Source organism: Camelus ferus, chromosome 5 (genome assembly GCF_009834535.1).
Source record: "Camelus ferus isolate YT-003-E chromosome 5, BCGSAC_Cfer_1.0, whole genome shotgun sequence".
In the NCBI taxonomy this organism is placed as follows: domain Eukaryota; kingdom Metazoa; phylum Chordata; class Mammalia; order Artiodactyla; family Camelidae; genus Camelus; species Camelus ferus.
In genome coordinates this window covers 31,836,627-31,858,855 of record NC_045700.1, presented here as the reverse complement: position 1 = coordinate 31,858,855, position 22,229 = coordinate 31,836,627, and positions in this window count along the sequence as shown.

Below are 22,229 nucleotides of genomic sequence, written 5' to 3'. Positions count from 1 at the left end.
GGAGAGAAATTGCCAGTGTGTTCCGGGTAAGAACAGATTGGGAAAACCACTGGGCATCCTCTGTCTCCACTTCAGATCAGCAAAGGAGTAAGGGGGCAACATTGAAGAGAAAGAAATATAAACTGGGACTGGGGAGGAAAATAATCTGTAGGAGATGGCAAAATAAGCCTTTTCCCCCTCAATTATGCGGCGGGGGCAAAGAAAGTAAGGTAAAATGAGGTGTAAAGAAAACTAAAATTTGTATTAGTTTTGTGATTCTGAAGAAATCATGTAGAGAAATAGTTTTAGCAATAAGTGAAAGTCTTCTATTTCTATCCTTCCAACTGGTATTTTAGGTCTTTTCCTCTTCCTTTGCAAGACTTTCATCCTTATCATTTTTCTACAAAGAACTGAGGAGATTCATAACCAAAAAAACCCAGGTGTGAAGGAAAGCAATATACTGTATGTTTCTATAATTTTGCCTCTTCTACATCACATAAATACCTAGATGGATTTACACCCAATATACAAAGTTCAAAGTGGCTTTTCTCATAATACCCCCAAACTGGAGACAACCCAATGCCCAGCAAAAGGAGGATGGCTATATACATGGAGGTGTCTTCATACAATGGAATAGGACAGAACAATAAAATAGAATAATCTGTTGTATCAGCAAAATAGAGCCATTTACAGGTATAGCAAACAAACAAACAAACAGCAGCCAAATTCAGGCACAGGAAAAAACATCGATGAATCTCAGAGAGGTGAGGTGGAAAAAAAAGCCAGATGCACAAAAGGGCTCAGACTGCACGTATGATTTCATTTATAGAGAAGTTTGAGAACAGGCAAAACTAACTGATGACGACAGAAGTCAGAATAGTGGTTACCTCCTAGGACAGGTGGTACAGAAAAGAGAGGCACAAAGGAATCTATGAAGAGCTGGAAATGTTTGTATTTTGATCTGGGTGGTGGTTAAAAGGACGTAAACACACAAATAATTCTTAAACTGCCTAATTAAGAGTAATATACTTTATACACCTTACTATATGTATATCTCAATTTAAAAAGAGATGGAGATTGAAAAGATGCAGAGGCTCTGTGGCAAATGTGTTAGTTTTGGAGAACCCTGGTGCGAGCACTTCAAAAGAAAGACTGTTGTCCCCCAGAGCAGCTGAGCCTGAGAAACAAAAAAGGCTTGTGTAACTGACAATTGGAAGAACTATTCTGCATATATTAAGACATCACAGACAGAGAAAACAAATAATGGTTTTAATTATGAGCCCTAAATAAAGAGCCACAAGGGTGCAAGCTTCAAATTGTTGGCTTCGGCTTGCAATTTATCTACTTCTCACATGGGCAACTCTATGTTGCAACTTCCAACAATGGTAGCAGCAGAGATTTATTTGTTCAACAATGGTGAGTAATTCTTCTAAGAAATTCAGAAGGGCAGCTAATAAGAAAATATATGTAAAACGTAATTACCAGGGAAAAGCAGAATACAAATAAGACATAGATAAGGCAATGAAGATAAAGGCCATAAAGACAGATAATTGCTATGATTACACTTTAGATTTGATTCAGCTTCTCAGCAGCCAGTGAATGGAGGTAAAGCTAATCAGTTTTTTAATTCTCACTGTCAGGGAAGAAGACAAATAAATGTCAGTCTCACAAAATAAAATAAAAGTTTTGCCTAGAATTGAATTTACGTTTAAATCCATGCTAAGTGATACCCACTGAATCCAACAATGTGGTAAAGTGGAAAGATTACTGAGAAATGAAAATACCTGGATGTCAGTCAAGAACTCATCATTCTCCAGTCAGGTAATTCTAACCTTTATGAACATCAGTTTCCCTCTCTTTGAAATATAAAGATAGTAGAGTTAACAGACAACACAAATATGCTTGCTATGTGCTTGGTGCTAAATTAATTTGATCCTCACTAAAGCCCTACTAATCTGGACCTTTATACCCATTTTAGTGATGATGAAATTAGAGATCAGAGACATTAAATGACTGGCCCCAAGTTACACACATAGTAAAACAAAGAAAAATCATTCTTTTTCCACCTGCCTCACCAAGTGGATGTGCAAATCACATGTGATGTATGGTTAGCCTGTCTGAAAATACTCTACAGTTTGAAAATTTTAAATGGACAAATAACTGTTTTGTACCTATTTATAAGCAAGACATTTTATTAGACAAATTGGAGTCCACAAAGATGTAAATGATATTCTGCATTGATTTAATAAAAGGTCACTACTCTCTAAAGCCATTGGCCCTGATAGTCCCTGATACAAGGATGTCTTCCCTTCACCTCATCCTTTCCTATACTTTTCTAAGAATTTTGCTGATCTTTTTCATATACTCATTATCTTCTCCTTATTCTTCAATTCTCTCTCCCCCTGTTCTCTTTTTTCTGCTTGGGACTAATTGAAATAATGGAAGCTATTGTGAAATAACAAAGACGCATGTAAGAAAAGAAAGTCAATGGAACTTAGGGAAACACATTCAAAGCACTTATGATGAGCATAAACCACAGTAATATAATAATTTTAATAAATAAAACTGCTTAAAATGTAATACAGATTACCAGTAATTTAATCTGATTGGAGGGAATAAAGAGACAGTGAAGAAAGGGATGACACACTGACACTTTCAAAAATGTTTCTCTGGTGTCATTGGTGGGGATCTTCAGATCAAAAGGAAGAATTTTTCAACTAAGAAATAATATAGCATATTTGTATGTTAGTGGGATCATCAATTAGAAAGGGAGAACTTGCTGATGCAAAGGAAACAGTGGTTATTTGAGAGATAAAAGCCTTGAGCAAGCAAGAGGAGATGGGATCCAGAGGATAAGTGGAGGGGTTGATCTTTAATAGGTATAGAGACAGGCCATCTGCCGTAGCAGTGGAGAAAACAGAACACAGGTCTAACTTGGAAATATTGCAGGTTTGGTTTCAGAACTCTGTGATAAAGCAAATATTGCTGTAAAGTAAGGCACAGAAAGTTTTTGGTTTCCCAACATGTATGAAAGTTATGTTTATACTATATTGTAGTCTATTATGTATAATAGCATTATGTTTTAAAAACTGCATATACCTTCGTTAAAAATACTTTACTGCTCACTTATGCTAAATACCATGAGCCTTCAGAGAGTTATAATCGTTTTGCTGGAGAAGGGGCTTGCCTCGATGTTGATGGCTGCTGACTGATCGGGGTGGTGGTTGCCGGAGGTTAGGGTGGCCATGGCAATTTCTTAAAATAAGCCAACGGTGAAGTTTGCCATATCATTGACTCTTTCTTTTGTGAACAATTTTTCTGTAGCAAACAATGCTGTTTGATAGCATTTTACCCACAGCAGAACTTCTTTCAAAATAGGAGTCAATCCTCTCAAACCCTGCCACTCATTTGTCAACTAAGTTTATGTAATATTCTAAATCCTTTGCTGTCATTTCCACAATCTTCGCAGCATATTCACCAGGAGCGCTTCACAAGCAACTCGTCACCTACTAAAGTTTTATCATGAGATTACAGCAATTCAGTCACATCTTCAGGCTCCATCTCTAATTCTAGTTTTCCTGCTATTTCCACCACATCTGCAGTTACATCCCACACTGAAGTTTTGAATTCTTGAAGGTTGTCTGTGAGGGTAGGAATAGTTCTTTCAAACTACTGTTAAGGCTGACATTTTGACCTTCTCCCACAAATCAGGAATATTATTAATGACATTTAGAATGATGAATACTTTCCAGAAGGTTCTCAATTGAGTTTGCCCAAATCCATCAGAGGAATCACTACATCACCCACAGTCTTGCAAAAAGTGTATCTCAAAGAATAAGACTTGAAAGTTGAGGTTACGCCTGATCCATGGGCGGTAGACAGGACGCTGGGTTAGCAGGCATGAAAACAACCTGAATTTCGTCAGACCCAAGAGCATCTTCATCAGCGCTCTTGGGTGATCAAGTGCTTGTCAATAAGCAGCGATATTTAAAAGGTATCTTCTCCTGAGCAGTAGTTCCCAACAGTGGGCTGAAAATATTCAGTAAACCATGTTGTTAACAGATATACTGTCATTCAGGCTTTGTTGTTCCATTTATAAAGCAGAAGCAGAGTAGATTTAGTACAATTCTTAAGGGCCTAGGATTTTTGGAATGGTACCTAAGTAGTGGCTTCCATTTAATGTCACCAGCTGCATTAGCCCGTCTAGAGAGTCAGCCTGACCTTTGAAGCTTTGAAGCGAGGCACTGACTTCTTCTCTTTAGCAATGAAAAGTCTTAGATGACATCTTCCATATAAGGCTGTTTTGTCTACATTGAAAATCTGTTGTTTAGCATAGCCAGCCTCATTAATTATCTTAGCTGGATCTGCTGGGTAACTTTCTACAGCTTCTGCATCAAAACTGGCTGCTCTACCTTGCACTTTGATGTTATGGAAAGGACTTCTTTCCTTAAATCTCATGAACCAACCTCTGCTAGCTTCAGACTTTTTCTGCAGCTTCCTCACCTCTCTCAGCCTTCACAGAACTGAAGATAGTTAGGGCTTTGCTGCGGATTAGGCTTTGGCTTAAGAGAATATGGTAGCTGGTTTGATCTTCCACAGAGACCACTAAAACCTTCTGCATATCAGCAGTAAGGCTGTTTTACTTTCGTATCATCATGTGTTCACTGGAGTAGCACTTTTCATTTCCTTCAAGAATTTTTTTCTTTCCATTCATAACTTGGGTAGCCATTTAGGACAAGAGGCCTAGATTTCAGCCTTTCTTGGCTTTCAAGATAAGCAACTCTTCCTTTCACCTGAACACTTACAGGCCACTGTAGGGTTGTTAATTGAGCTAATTTCAATATTGTTGTGTCTCAGGGAGTAGTGAGGCCTGGGGAGGGAGAGAGACGGGGGAACAGCTGGGTGGCAGGGCAGTCAGAACGCACACAACAGTTATTGGTTAAGTTTGCCATCTTATGTGGGCTTTGAAGTATTCTGAGAATTATCAAAGTGTGACACAGAGACACAAAGTAAGCAAATGCCCTTGAAAAATGGAGCCTATAGACTTGCTCAACACAGGGTGGCCACAAAATTTCAATTTGTAAAGAACACAATATCTGCAAAGTGCAATAAAGCAAAAACTGCAATCAAATGAGGTATGATTGGATGAAGGGGCAATACACAATGCTGGTTATCTCTAAAACTACTTCCTCTTTCATCCTTTCCTTTCTAACATTATCCAAATGGTTTTAAGATATGCTTAGGACTGAAGGACCCACTTCAGTGGACTGGGATTAGCCACTCATCATATTTCCTTCCTGATAACAACTGGCCTAGAGGTGGGTGTATGATCCAAATACGCTTGAAGGGATACCAGCGACAGTTGATTAAAAACTTCGGGGAATGTTTTCCTCCTTGATTAAGAAACAAAGACATTAGAAAAGAAACTCATGCTATCTATGTTTGGATGTGTTATGACACGATGTTGGAGTTTTTGAGCAATGGAATTAACTATTTCTGAAACCATCTATCTCTGGTTTTCTTTAATGTGATATCAAAAACCCTATCTCAAAACCAGGTTTAGTTAGTGGTGTATTTTGCTGCTTGCTGGTGAAAGCATCCTAACTGGTTCAATGAGCAATGGGTGCATATAAATGGAGTCTGAAAGATTTGATGATAAAAAGAGGAAGGAATTGTCTCCCAGTGGCTTCTATGTTATCAGTGAAGCAAGAATGGATGTGACTGACTGTCAGCAAAGAAAGTGAGAGGGCTTATGATGAGAAGGTTTGAGAGAGGGGAAACAGGAAAGAATCATCTTGATAAGTAGACAAGTACATTTACTAGGGAATTACAGGGTTACTTAGCACTCGAGTGCCCACTGAAGATCACTGACGATAAATCTGAAGTGCAGAACAGTCAGCATGGTTCTGTTCCATCTCCGGGCATGTTCAGACATTCAGGTGCATGCACAGAGGAAGCAGAGTGATGAGCTTAATCAGGTTTGGCATCTTGCCAGACAAATTTTGAAAGCACTAGAGAAAGGCAAAGGAGTTGAGGGCTGCTACGAGGGAGTGATTAAAGTGATTAATCACGGAAGCTAGCACCGTTAAAGGGAAAACTGAGAAAAGATAAGGCGGATGACAGTGAAGAATAGGCTAGGTCAAAGGACTGGATGTTTCAATGGAGGCAAAAGAATTGTTAGAACGAAGAAGCTAAAGTGAATCCGAAAGAGAACATGTAAGTGGTCAGAGGAGGCTGCTTATTTATGAGATTGTTGAGAGGCTAAGTACTGAGCACATCAATAAAATGGAGGGTAAAGTCACGTGGAATAATGACAGGCACAAAGTTAGAAAGGGAATGAGCTAGGTACTAAGATAGTTCACAAGCAAGAGAAGAACCTTGGAAACTTTGGATGATGGCAAAATGGAGAACTAATAGGAGATCTAGTGTGGAATAAAGCACTGCAAAGAACTGTTGCTAAAAAAAAAAAAAAAAAAAAAAAAAAAAGGAGCAGAAAGGCGAGATGGGCTGAAAGTGGTAATGAGAAATAAGAACAGTTACCCCATCTCCAGACCCTATGGCAATGGAATGTGGCAGAAAAAAAACAGGGCCAAATTGAGAATGCTGTGGGGAGAAGTTAGCTAAATTTTATGAATTTTAGTGTCTTTATAGAATGTTGCTAATACTGACTTCCTAGAGGCATTTAAGGATAAAATGAGATAACATATAAAACACAAGAAAGCTGTGTATTATAGGACAAAAGACACAGTCATATCCTTGTAACTCACATTTTAAAGTGCCCACCACAGTATTAAATACAGTCCTTTTGGCTGTTTGTATTGATTTTTGCTTTGTTCCAGGTACTCTTAAGTAGACACTGAAGAGCCAGTGATGAGAAAATTTACTTCTGCGGGGTAGCCTTAAAAACCTCAAGTTGAAAATTCATTTGAAAATGATTCCAGGTTAGTAGTTTAGCCAGGCTAAACTATCAAAAGCATATGCAAATTTTCATTAGAAAAAAAGACCCGCCTTTAATCTAAGCTTCAAACTGGATTTTCATAAATAAAGATCCCAAAATTATGGACTCATGGGAACAAATTACAAAATGTACCAGAAGACAAAATACCACAGTCAAAAGGAACTACTAGACATCATAATCTCAAGAGCTCAAGACTGGATATTGGAATTTTCAGACATAGACTTTAAAGTAACTATCCATAATATATTTAAAGAAATGTAATAAAATCTTGAAGGTAACACAGAACAAGAAACTTGGAGAATAGCCAAGTTGAGCTGTGAAATAACCCATGAGAAAGAATGGGATAATGTCTGATATATAGAGAATTTCAAAGTTATTGACATATTTTTTAAAATGGGAGATGGAACACATTTTCATTGTACCATTATTTTTTTATCGTCCATATTTTTATAAATGTTTTATAAATACTAATATTTGATAAAGCAATTAAAATAAATAATTTTATGATCATTCTAAGAAATACTGTATTGCCATTCAACAGCTGCCAAATTAGTAATACTTCTATTCCATCATCTATTGCTTATTTTTTAGTCGAAATATTAAAAGAGATACTCCTCATTTATTATTTAGTTACTCAGCGGTACAAGATAAATGTTTGTATCTTTCCCCTTATTTCCCTGTTTTAAAGACAGTTTACTGATGAATTTAAATCAATTTCAACTGTTATTCTTATTGAAGTATAAATTATCCCATCTTTGGCCAGTGGAAGCGCCTTCAAATTGGGTCCTTTTGATATGACCCTAGTAATTTTAAACATTACCTTAGTAATCCTTGATAGCTGCATCACTTTGGTATAACAAAGTGTTCTAGGCTTAGCTTGGACATATGCTGCCTCAGATCTGCCATTAGATACTTTTTCAAGCACCCCTAGTATTTTGATCGTAAATCGTATTTCAAGACTGCCACCTGCCTACTAGGTACAACTAGGATTCTAATTATTCCTGAGTTGGTCACTGTTTCTAGACTTCTTGGTGGCAAACCTATGAATACACTTATATACAGAGAGAGATAGACACACACATATGGACATATTTAGACACATACATAGATATATAGAGACACATATATAGATACACATAGGTATGAACATACCACACATAAAATATGTATCAGGATAAACACTCTTAATTTCATATTTACACTTCCCTTTCAAATTTAGTAATAAAGGATTTTAAATCAATCATTTGTATTACATTTAAATATATTTTCTTCCTCACCATGAATTAGAATCCTGGTTTTAAAGAACACACAGTTACAGAAGTTAAAAAATTCCACAATTACTAATTGTCCCCACATAGTATATATACTAAAGTTTTATAATTACAATATCAGTATCACCACTTCCATTTAGAATTCTCAAAAAATGTTTTATATATCATTCTCATACCCCCACCCCCCAATTTTTTTGATATAGTTGTACTGTATCTGCATGGCCTGAAGATAATATATTATCTTCTTTTTCACTCTTATTTAGAATTCTACAAATAACTATGTTTAATTTTCATAACTAGTTCTTATGTCAACGTCTCCCCAGTCATTCTGGTTTTCTGAATGGTTGCCCTCTAATAGATTTCTCAGGAAAGGAACAATTTTCGCTGAGTTCACATACGTCAACAACAGTCTGTCACCTTTACGTGACAATGTCAGTTTTGCTAGACATAAAATTTGTGGCTCACAGTTTCATTCCCTGAGTGTCTTACTATATTGCTCAATTTTCTTTTGATATGAATCATTGATATCAAAAAGTTTAAAGATAATACAATTTTTTTCTTTTCAGTATAAGTTACTTGCTGTATGTTTAATATTTATTCCATACCCTTGCTTTGATTTTTTTCTTTGGAGATTTCTATTATCCATATGTTGACTTTTCTTTCTCTATTCATCACGCTTATTTCCTAATTTAGTTCTCTATATCTTTTTCCATTTCTTTTTGATTTTTTTCTCCTTTTAATCTTGTTTCATTTTTATGTCATATACATTACATACGTTATACATAGCATTTCATGTGCTATATTATATGTCACATAATTACATATATACTTATATTCCAAATTTATGTTCGTTTGTTCTTGTGTTTAATTTAGTCTAGTTTTAGTTTCTAAATATTTTCTATCTAATTTTTTCATAAATTGTCACTCATGTTCCAAGATTTTCTAATTCTTATTCAAGTCATTTCTTTCATTTTGTAACATTTTTCATATCTTTCAGCTCATTTAGAAATAAAATGTGGAATTTTTCATATTTCATATGAGTATATCTTTCTGGTTTGCTTCATTCTCTGTAGATGTCATGCTACTCCATCCTTTTATATTATTAAACATGTATGGGATTTCTCTCACCCATCTGTATGTGAAGTGGTTACATTTTTCTTCTATTTATTTCTACCATTTACTCAGAACTTCTTTAGACCAGAAGGAAAAAGTTAAACATTTTCTTCAAATAATTAGGTAAAAAATAAATACACTCTTCCTTTTCCATTTTAACTGGCCACTATTTTTTTTTTTTTTTTTTTTTTTTTTGAAAACCAAGGAGGGAGAACACAAGGATCATCAGGTGGGGTTTTCCCAGATAATCTCTGTCCCCTCACACACATTCCCCTTGTTGGCAGAATCTTCTGTCTGCTCCTTGATTATCTTCACATTAACCCTAATTTCTTCTCTGTTGCACGCTCCAAGCCAGATATTCCATACCTACTATCTATGCCATCTCACTGGTTTAAGGACCGCTAAGGAGGCTTTCGACAAAAGCACATGTATTCAGTGCAGCAGGTTGTGTGTTGGGGGATGGAAGGTTGGGTCATGATCAATTATGTAAGTCAGCTCAGGCTGCCATAACAAAATACCAGGGATTGAATAGCTTAAATAGCAGAAATTTACTTCTTATAGTTCTGGATGCTGGGAAGTCCAAAGACCAATACACCAATAAAGTAGGTTTCATTCTGAGGCCTCTTGTTTTGGCTTGTATGTGGCTACCATCTTGCTGTGTGCTCACAAAGATCTTTCCCAACCTCCCTAAGGGACAGAGAAGTCTCTTTCTCTTCCTCTTCTTATAAAGCCACCGATTCTATCAAATTATGCCTCCACCCATATGACCTCATTTAACTATGGTTATCTTCAGAAAGCCCTGTCTCCAAACACTGTCACTTTGGGAGTTAGGGGTACAACATATGAAATTTACGGGGAAACAGTTCAATCCATAGCATTAGTATAATACCATAAATTAACTCCTTAAATAAGACAATGAAAATATCCATCTGGATTTGGAACGGGGAAAGATGAGTTTGAGAAAGATGAAAAGTGTAGGATACTGCTTATTCTAATAGGCTAACACTGGTCCTGAGGAAGACTCAGTATACAGAGGTTGCTGTAACTGCAGACATTGAATATAAAATGTCATAAAAATGGGAATCTCAAGTTAGTTATAATGAATAGTGAATCAAATTTGTGTTATGGTTTCAATCACTGAAACTCAGAGAAGTGAAGATCACACATTCAGAAAGCAGCAGAATCATTTAGGGCCAAGACCCAGCACTGCTTCTAATGCATTCTCATTCCCTCTGTTGCCATCACAAACTTCACAGTTTTTCTGAGGGTGGATGCTAAGCCATGATCCTGAGACTCCATTCCACACAGTCGTTTTAGAGGTATTTTGAGCTTTTGGTATCTGTAATGCTGTGACTAAACGAAACAGGCCTGCATGGGAATATGAATCTGTGAAAATTGATTGAACAGAAATGAAAGAATGTTGAAGCTATTTCTCCTCTGCAGGATGAATACTTTAAGTTATAAAAATAACTCAGGATGTATTCGTCTCGGGGATGTTTCACAAAATTGGCATCCATAGCCACTGATGTTTTAAGAACTGTAAACCTGAGAGGTGGTTGTAAGGATTAGACGGACTCCTAACATAGCAGTTTTATTATAGCTTCTGATTACATGGTAATAGCACAATTACTCCATTAATAGATGCTAATGTTTTGAGAAAGCCTTGAAGACAGAGACCCTAATAACTATTATTTCTAAGAAAGCTTAAAGGTATATGACAGTTTTTCAATCATGGCAATTGTTAGCAAAACATTATCCACATAGTAAATGACATGCCACAGCAGATTCCTCATATACACCAATATAAAGGATGACTAGTGGCCAATTACCTGGGCATGAGGATTCCACTCAATAAGGACGTCAAAATGACTCATGCTCTTGGTAGTTTTAATAAGAAGCTTAGAGGATTGGTAGTAGTGTTAGAAACAGAAGGAGAAAGACATAGGACACCAAAAAATAACAAGTCACAACAGAAGAAGACATGATACTGTATACATAAGCAGAAACACAGTAAGTAAAAAATATATATGTAAAGATATATATATATTTAAAGAGAGGAAAAGCGAGCACACAAGAACACGAGTGAGGAGGGCACTAAAGGGAAGAGAAATTAGTTGACAGTGGCAGACAATAGCTGATTTCCTTACCAGTCAGCCTAGGCAAGATTATGCTACTGTAACAAACAGCCCCAAATTTTCAATGCTAAACCAAAAAAATCACTTCTTTCTCCCCCACATTATGTACAACGTAAGCCACAGGCCAGCTGCAGCTTTGTTTCACTCCTTCATTCTAGGACTCAAGTACAGGTCAGTCCAATGGCCAAGAAAAAAGGGAGAGGGCATTTATCTCCCCTAAAGAAAGAGCATTTCTGTTTGGAAATAGCAGGTCACTTTTTGCTCAATTTTTATTGGCCAAACTAAATCATACAATCAAACCTGATATAGGGATACTGGGCAGGAAAATATGTATTTTTTTCATAGGAATAGACAGTAAATAATTGGAAACAATAATATAATTGAGGACAGCTGCCCTAGCGGCAGTGCAACAGAATAGGAAGCAATGGATATCTACTTGACAAGTCTTGGTTCTGAAGGAGGCATGGCTTGGTGATTGTTGAGATTCCCAGGTATCTGTCCAGTTCCTTTGCATTACTCCCTGTTTTATTATTAGCACATATAAATGCTTTTGGAGTTTGTGTGTGGAGGAATGAAGGCAGAATTTCCAGCAACTCTAGGAGCCTTTTTGGTCAGGGAGGCTGGGAGAGGGAAGCAGAGCCTGGAGCCACAGGAAGGAGAAGTTAAGAAGCCCCAAGAAGCTCTGGTTTAGGCAGCTGCCCCTTTTCATCCTTTTAAAATTTAACAAGAACACATTCAACTTAACAAAATCAATACTGACTTTTAACAGAAAATATCCACAAAGCATTTAACTCTCTTTATAACTGTGTTTGGCTTTTCTTGTGGGGTGCATAATCCTCATTTTCCTCCATATGGACCCCAGTTAAGTTACCTGACAGATGGGATGGGCTTACGAGCTGGCATTTGCATTCTGGAAAATTAAAACCTGTTAGAGCAAGTTAATGAATATAGAGGTGGTATCTGCACAATGTGAAAATAATCTACCAGTACTTCTCAGATGCATACAAATGCTTATTCACAAACATTTATAATAACCCCTTTCAAATATCAGCAATAATACACTAAGTGCTATGCAGACAGGAATGTGGAAAAACCAGTTTAACTATTTTTAAGTAAAAGGTAGTAAAATCTAAATAACTGTTGGTTTAACTCTAACATGGGAAGACACCAAACATATCAGGATAGCTTTTTTAAGAGTTCAATTTGAAAATTAATGCATTTGCTATAATGACTTAGCTAAAAGAATCTTTGCCCACACAACACTATGATGAACTTTTCCCCTTAAATCTGGTACTGCAGGGAGTCTTTCGGAAATTTAATTATTCCCTGGTCACTAGGAAACAGAAGCTAATTGATGACAAGTGTGTCTTTATGAAACCTAACAGAACATTTTTATGTTGTATTACTTAAAGTTCCAGGTCATTTTGAAGATTTCATAATTCAATTTACTAGCATTGCATCATCATTAGTAAACACTGCATCTATCTTAGGAGATGAGTTCACATAAAACATACAGGATTAAACAGTGATGCACACACACTCAGAAATAACTCAGAAAATACGTAATTCACTTAGATGGTTTGTTTTACCTCTGTTTTACTCTATTATACACAGCATCAAGAGACAGTAAAAACTGTCCAAAATTTAACTGAAAACTGAAAATTTTGTGGAAGTGATTGTTAAACTGCTCCCTCATCCAATATTTTCTATTCACCCAGTGAAAAGTAAAAAAGGTAATAGGAGAGAAAGCACAGGATATCCTGACTTGAAAGATTAAGAGAAGCCAGTGGTTAGCATAGAGGAAGTTACATGTTGATTTAAATCAAGTGGGGGCAACAGAGAGTAGGACTTCTAAAATTTCCATGTGCACACTGATATTCTTGGGATGTTTTAAAAATGCAGATGTTGGTTCCACAGGGCTGGGAAGGGAAGCCTGAGAGTCTTCATTTCTAACAAGCTTCCAGGTAATTCCAATGCTTGGCCCACAAGTAGCCAGGTACTAGATGCAGGCAGAACCTTTGCCAGAATTACTCCAGAAAGACGCAGTAAAATACACAGAAGGCACCCTGCACCGCCTTCCTCCACCAGCTTTAGGCCAAGCATCACTGTATTTCTATCTGTTCACGAGAAGACTTCAGTAGACCTAGACCAACAATAGCATGAGACCGGGAACTCGGTAAGGTCAAGTACAAGCCTTTGAGCTGCTTGTCTTTACTGTGATTTTATCTTTACTTTATTTCAAAGATTCTTGTCTGAAAGTGTCCCTGAATCCCACAGGAGTTCTACCCGGTGGGACTGTCAGGGGAAGTTTTTAATTCTTTTATAATGCACTTCCAGTGGCCAAAAAGAATGTAGCTGAAGGGCTCTTCGGGGAAACGCATTAAGCCTCTGATCTCTACCCAAGCTGACTGGAGGTGAAACAGGAAACAGAGTCATGCTAAATGTCCTGGAGGGGTCCCGGGAGACTAAACACGTTCGGCCAGCATGCCTGATTCTTAGGGGAGTCGCTCTTCTGTAACCTGTATAAAGCGAACGCTATTTTGTCAGTTCAGAGGGAGGTTCAAAAAGGGCCTTTGGTCAGATGACAATCTAACACTTTTTAAAAAACCAAGAGCATCACCAAGTCTTTTTTTTTTTTTTTCTAACCACTTACGGAAACACAGCTTACCTCTTTCCCATAGTGATTTATAGCCTAATGGCAATGCTTCTGGACATTTTTCTCTCCCAGATTGAAGCCGGGTACTAGATGCTTTTACTGTTTTAAAAAAAAAAAAAAGCTTTCTGTCCATGGCACATTGAACAGACTTGCCATTAGACCCTCTGCTATTCACCGCTCTTCTGTGGCTGCTGACGAGATAAGCATTAATTGTGCCCCGTGTGCGAGCTCTCATGCTAATGCTCATCAAATGCATTATTAACTCTTCCTTTGATAATACAGAACATACAATATTAACTTAAAAGATTTCTTTCCATTTGTCAAAAAATGTGACTAAAATAAAATTAACGGTACAAATAAACCCTTTAATTCATTGCACCAGAGGGAAAGATAAATTTACTCCCTTTAATGGTTTACATTTATTTACTGAAAATATAAAATGCAGTTTTTGTTTGTAATGGAAGGAATGAGAGGCCATACAGGCAGGAGAGAAGGTCTGCCATCAATTGCGCTTTTTTTTTTTTTTTTAAAGTTTATGGCACCAAAGAAAACACTCAGAGACAATAAGGCCTCTTTTACCTTCATGAGATATTACACAAAATTGTATAAATATATATACCTCATTACATTGGAAACAGAATACTTTGACCAAAAAAATGTATTTAATAGCAATTTCTATGCTTGTTTAGAAACATGCATTGAATTTCAAACATTTTTATACAGCCAGGGATGTTTTTCTTTAAACTTCAATGGGCTAAATTCATGATAGAACTTTTGTTATGCTTAACTGATCATCTTAACTGTTGTAAAAGATCATCTGTCATGGGAATTGATAAGCCACAGCTTCCAATTAGTTACTCCAATATGAGCAATTTCAGCATCACTAGATGGTTTGTGGAATATAAACAGCAGAATGTGTAAAGTTATGGCAGATAGATTATGTTTTATTAAATAATGCATATTTCAGGCCACAGCACAGGTAAGCTTTTTTTTTTTTTTTTTTTTGAGATTCACATTGCATTAGGGAGAAAATGTTCTTCACTCTACCCTCTCTTCTCTGCTCCACCATGACTGGCCTCACATTCTCCCACTCTGTGGCATCCCAGAATATGCCTGACCATGGGCAATGAGTTGCATGGACAACATACATGCTGTGCACTGTAAGGGGTCCTTTCCTGCACGAAACACTTCATCTATATAAAACTTCCCATATGCACAGAAATGCCCTCATTAAAGTCGTATGTGTGCCAAGAAAGGAGTTGAAGTGAATTTTGCACTCTGTCTATGGGATGAAAGAGAGAGTTTTCCTCTTCCTTGCACTCTGGGACAATTTCATCTGCTGGTGTGTGCTTGTCAAGTGGAGGAGAGAGCACGTGCTTGTAAGAGAGCACTCCAACCTACACATCCTACTATGGGTATAAAAAAGACCACCTGTGGTCCATTTTAAGTAAATAATTGTGAAGTGACTGCCTGTGGGCACAGTTTTCTCATCCTTGACATAGGAGGTGAACTGAAGAAGCTTATGACTGAGAATAACCTTCTACCAAATGGACAAAACAGAGACCTGGTGATAAAAATGTGAAATAATCTCTTCCAAAAGTGAATATCCACAAGTGGCTCTCTTTGAAGAATCAATTATAACCTTAATTTGGGTGGAATCCAAGAGGAAATTATGCATATTTTACGTACAAATCATAGAGAAGACATCCTTGGTTTTCACAAATGGGACAAAAAGATGCCTAGCTGGTTGGTTTTTCTGAATGTATTTCTTGTTTGGGGTCCAGGAGCTCATCAGGCAGTCGCCGTGATCGCGGGCAGGTGTACAGCAGCCCCAAGGTCTGATAATTCAGCTCACTGTTCCCTCCACTGAGACTGGTCCCTTCAGTTTAGATGGCAGCAGACAGGGAACACATCTCCTACCTTTGTCAAGGAAGGCGCCCACAGAGCTCGCTCCTCTACCACAGTTTCTCCCAAATGCCTCAACTTTCAGCCAATTTTCCAACCAAACTGAACAGTTTAAATAATGCAGGAGCACTATTTTGTCTATAAATTATCACATTATAAATAGATTGTCAATCAGTTGCAAGGTATTACTAGCACAACTCTTTTAAAGAGAAATGAATGCAAACAAACACAAGGAGGAAAGTTCCAAAGAAACAACTTGAGGCCCCTCAGCACCACTTTTAGGTAAAAGCCTAACTTGCTAGGCCTGGGTAGCCTTTTCTTTCCTTATTTTTAATTTGTGTCGCCTGTGTTTGGAAACTGTGGTTAGGAATAAAATGGAATTAACTGTGCTGAAGCATTACTTTATGTATAAGTGAAAGCTTTCTTTACAAGAAATAGAAGTAATGAACCTTTTTACTATTTTTAATTGTCACTTAAATCTGTCTTATTTCTGCTTCAAAAATTTTCTGAAATACTGCTTTAATGTAAAGTTATCCTAACATGCTTAACAGTGTCTATTCTCAGAAACTAAGCTAACACTGATCAGTTTTAAAAATTTTAAGCATAGTTCTGATTAGCTGCAGGGTGCCATATTAAATTACTTTGTATGGTGCTAGAGATCTTTCTGAGTAACTGATGATAAACTCATTCTAAAAAAGAAAACATTTAGGAAGGAGAGACATTTTAAGGAAACTTCCAGTGAAATTCCCTAAATTAAAAAAAATAAAGGTAGGCCACTAAATAATCACCTAATATTTTAATGTTAAGATATTTTTTAAACATTTTAAAAATTTTTAGGTGAGATTTAATTTAAAAGTTTATTAACCTATATCTTAAGAAAGAGAAATAAAAGTCCTTTTTGATGGATAATTTTTAATTTCAAGAGTGAAGCTGCCCATCTTTGTTTCATGGCTTCAAGATTAAACTGGAAGTCAACACTTTGATGTTGACTGCTAGACAGACAGTTCATAGTCAAAAGGACATGTCTTTCACCTTCTGAAAATTCATAGTTATCTGCTGAGAGGTACTGTAGTAGTTTGGCCTCAGCCAACTGGTAGGAAGGGTGGAAATCCAGGGTGACATTAAAATGCACCCTCGAAGCAGTAAGGAGCCACTGAGGGTGACTGATGAAAGAAGAGAAGTGGAGGAGATGAGGGTTGGAGATTTTTCTGGTATATGTACTAGACTAGGGAAAGACATAGAAATCTGTTCTCAGGGAATTCTTTCTTTTGCTTTGTTACCCTCAAGATGAGGTCATCTTCTCTTGGTTTCAAGATACATTCGTAGTTATCTCACTTCTAGGATGTTTCTTTCCTTGGCTTTCCTGCCAAGTCTTCTTTTTCACTTTAATGCCATTTTCCAAAGTTTTATTCTTGCCACATTGATCTTCTCGTTATGTATATTCTACAACAAAAATGTAACGATTTCTCACGATAGGGATGTTTCTTTCTATCAACGTGAATGGCCTCACTCTTAAAGCTCAGTCTCGCATAGCCATGACCCTTTGGAGAAAACCACTTCCACCTTCACACTACACCCAATACATCCGTCATTTTTCATCACACACTAGATGCCCTTTCCTGACTTACCTATTTCCAGGACATCTGTAACCATTTCTCAAGTCTCACTTTGGGGGAGGACCTTCTTCCAAACTCACTCATCTGACTACTCACATGCCTCAAAAGATGTGCTGACAAGCTCACACACATGGTTGTTAGGTGTACTGGTTTGTACTACTATAACAAGGTGCAGCAGACTGGGTAGATTAAACAAAAGATTTTATTTTCTCGTAGTTCTAGGGGATAAAAGTCTGAGAGCAAGGTGTTGGCAGGGTTGTTTCCTTCTGAGGCCTGGGAGGGAAGGGTCTGTTCCAGGCCTCTCTCCTTGGCTTACAGATGGCTGTCTACTCTCTCTGTCTCCACAGCCTTTTCCCTCTGTACCTGTGTTCAAACTTCCTCTTCTTACAGGGACGTGGTTCATACTGTATTAGAGCCTGTGCAAATGAACTGACTTTAACTTCATTACCTCTGGAAAGACCCTGCCTCCAAATACAGTCACATTCTGAGGTTCTGGGAGTTAGCACTTCGACATATGAATTTGGGGTGGGGACACCATTCAGCTCACAACAGCAGGACTCAAGTTCTCACTGACTGTTGACCACAGACATCAGACCCTTGTCCTGCGAGCCTGTCTCTGGGCAACTTGCAACTTGGCAGCTGGCTTCCCTCAGAGCAAACAAGATAAAAATTGAGAGGGAACAGGAAAGCAGAAGCCAGTCTTTTCACAATGAAATCTTGGAAGTGCGACACCCTGCCACTTTTACCATGTTCTATTCATAAGAAGTGGTGTCTAACCCCAACTGCTTGTAATTCCCTTTAGAAATTGGAGTAACTGTCACTTCTTTGTCTCAACTTTGACTTCTAGTGACTAATTCTGGGACAACAGAAAATGTCACATCTGATATCCTGTTACATTCAAACGTAGGTTTTTTCCAAAAAGGCTTTAAAAAAAATTGAATGTGGTTTTTCTAGGGAAAAAAAAGTGCCCCCTCTTTATTATTCTTTCTGAGATCTGTGAAAATCAGGAATATCTAGCTTCATTTATTGGTTAAGAGAAAGCCTCCTTTCCAAATGAGAGTTTTCCCAGCCACAGGGAGGAGTCCACGTCCTGGGTGGTCACTGCCTACTTATTCTTGCCTGGCATGCATGCCAGCACTTCCTCACCCAGTGCACGTTGTACATCTCAACTAGACAGCAAACTCTTCAGTTCTCTACAGATGTATTCATTCTAATTCTGTGACGCCAAGAGGTCTGTAAGTGCATTTTCTAGTAACAATACGAGATGGCAGAGTGACAATGAGGAAAATGAGCCTATAGAAAGTCATGCCACACTCCTGAACCTGCCCAGTGACGAAGCTAATGTGACAACTTTACAGTTTCTGACACCACGATTGTTTTCAATCCAATATGCTGCACTCCAAAGTGGAAAAAACATAACATGAAGGCTATTGGATGATTCCAATGTTTTATACAACAAGATTTCAATTTGCTTAAAGCAAATGGACAAAAAGCCCCAGTCCCTGTGCACATGATGTTTGCTCTGCCAGGAATGCTCACACCACTGCCACTTCACTGAGCTAACACCCAAATATCTCTCAGGTACCAGGATTGTCCTTTAGAAACATTCATCTGACCATTTCATATGTTCACCAACAAATAGGTTTCATCATGCTGCATTGGAATCTCGGGTGTAGTTATTCATCTTCCCCATTAAACTGTGAAATACTGGAAGGCAGGTATCATGTCTCTCTTAGTGACCATTCTATCCCTGGCAGCTAGTTCAGTGCTTGGCACATGGCGGGGCCTCAAACTACTGCAACAAGTGAGTAGGCAAGATTTTCGTTGCTCTCAAGCTTGGGTGGAAAGTAGGCTATATACTGGGCGTGTCATTAAAAAAGAAAATGTCCCCCAAAGAGACACTAATTGTGTCCTGTAGTCCTCCCACACAGAAGTATTTCTTTTATTTCTCTTAGCTACGAGGTATCATCTGGTGGTTGGTGTTAGGGGCTGACTCTGTAAGTGTCAAGAAGATACTGGATGTGGAGAGAGCAAGAGGTTCTTTTATACGAGTCTGTCAGTAAAAGCAAAGATTTATACTAAATCCTGTGGACCAGAAATCCGATTAAAACTGGGAACACAGAACCAAAAGTTTGAGGTTGGGTAAGATTTGTAGCAATAAGAGGTTAGATATAAGCAAGGACTGCCCAGTGTGATCACAGTTTACAGCACTGAGGGATCAATAGCCCACGCTGATAGTTTAAATGACTCTGGTGGTTTGAGAAGCAGGTTAAAGTGAGGTTTAAGAGGAATTAGATTAAGGTCAAATGTGCAGGAAGATAGCTTCAAATGGATAAATGTGAAAAGTCTGTCCAAAAGAAGATTATGTTAGTAAGGAAGGAATGATTTAAGATATGAGCAGCATGGAAACATTACATAATGGATCACTGGTGCGGAAGAGAAAAAATGCCAGCTACGTTGTGAGACTTTATTATGGTATTCGGACCGAGACAGAGGGCCAGTTCACCCAAGCTATCACTGACTCGGATGGTGTCTTGCTGAGTCGTGCACAGTGTCAGAAGAATAGAGAATTTTCTTGAAAAATGAATACATTACATTTACCACACATGTTAAACTAGATGGAAATGAAGCTGAACAGTGAACAAAATGTAAACCGTTCTTGATTTATTCAGACTACAGGGGTGACAAAAAGAAAGAAAAGCTGAAGATCTTCTTGTGCTATGTATGGATACTACATTTACATCTAAGAAAAATTACAGCCAGTTTAGCTATTGTAATCCAGATGTTTTATGAAAACTGCAGTCTCTCGTAAAGCCATCACTCATGAGAAATTACACCTTTTCTTTTTACTGTGAGTCTGGAGACATACAGATCAGCTTTGCCTTCCAGATTAGTTTATAACGTAACAATTGAACATAGCAACGCATTTGGGACTAACATTGAAATCCCTGCTCATAAGAACCTCCTGAAATAATAAATGTACTCTTTGAAAAATCTTTCTTGTATATCATGGGAGATGAAGTTAAAAGATACTTGATTTGAATTGCATTTTATATTCCATTTTACTGAAGTTTTAAAATTCAATTACTAATGATATGGTATGTGCACTTTAAAAATTAAACCACAGCAGTGCATGTTTAAAAAGAGACACCTGAGTATCAGAATTGGTGTCTTTATGGTAATTGTATCAAAACCGTAACTTAAAAATTGTGTTAGTACCAGTGGCTAAGTTTGTAACAGAAAGGTAGCACAATTCTAACCCTTTCGCTACTAATTAGCATCTCTTCACAGGCTCAGAACAGAAATCAAATTTTCAATGAACAGTGTAAATGACCTTGCATTCTTCCCCTCTATGCACAGAATTCCTTACAGAGAAAACAAGGGGAAAAAATTCATTGCCCTGTGTACGTGTTCCTCTCTGAAATCAATTCATTTAATGAGTACTCACTACGTACTAGGCACTGGGTTAACATTTGTTGGCTTTTGTAAAACTCTAAGAATAAGGTCATTCCAAATTTCAGCTGTGGAAGCGAAGTTCAGAGAGATTAATTAATGGGTCCAAGACTATCCAGCTAGTAAACTTCTAGAGCTGAGATCTGAATCTGCACTTGCCTTGAATTCTTGTTTTCCTATTACTTTTTTATGTTCTTGCTTTGTTATATGGATTAACTTCTAGCTTTCAAAGAAGAGTTCAGGAAAAAATACAGAAAAAATTAATTAAACATTTAGAAACAGAGTTCATAATAGTGACTGAGAAGAGCTGGAATTATTTAGCAAAGCGAATAGGACTAAAAGGTCTTTCAATATGAGTATTTTTGTGGTGTTTCTTCTACTACTAATTACTTAACCTGAACTAGGTCTTGCCAACTTTTTTTTTCCTCATTCTTATTTTTTATTTATTTCTTTTTATATTGAAATATAGTTAGTTTACAATGTTGTATCAATTTCTGGTGTATAGTATAATGTTTCAGCTAACTTTTTTTTCAGTTTTATTGAGGTATAATTGACAAATACAATTGTAAGTTATTTTAAGTTAACATTTTGCAAAGCTGGTATGGAAAAAAAAATTAGTATCTTTCACTGATTTGCTATTCTTAAATTATGAATGAGCTCAAGTATCTTTTCATGTTTTGATTTTAAATTAGTGCCAACAATTTGTTCATCATCTTTTAATCATTTAAAGTCTTATGAAAAACATAAGTGAATTTGTATCTAAATCTATTGTGTTCTGTGCTATACTTGTGCAAATATCTTGTTGATTTATAAGAACACAGGAAGGAGAAAAAATGGAGCAGCTGAATGAGCGGGAATATAAAGAGGATACATATGAATGTAAGAGAAATAAAAATAACCAAGGAAGAGAAGAAAACAGTGCTAAAGGAGGAGACACAAAACCGGGACCATAAAACTTCATTGCCTGCATTTTCCCACAGTCTAATAGAGTTGGAGACAAAAATAGGAGATTTAGTACAAAGGAGAACATTTCTGACTTCTTCATCTATCATGAATTCAAAATGTTTGCCAAATTAAAAAAAAAAAACAGCTATCATCTCGTATGTGGTTAGACTACGACTAACAGTGAGTATATTGTCTCTG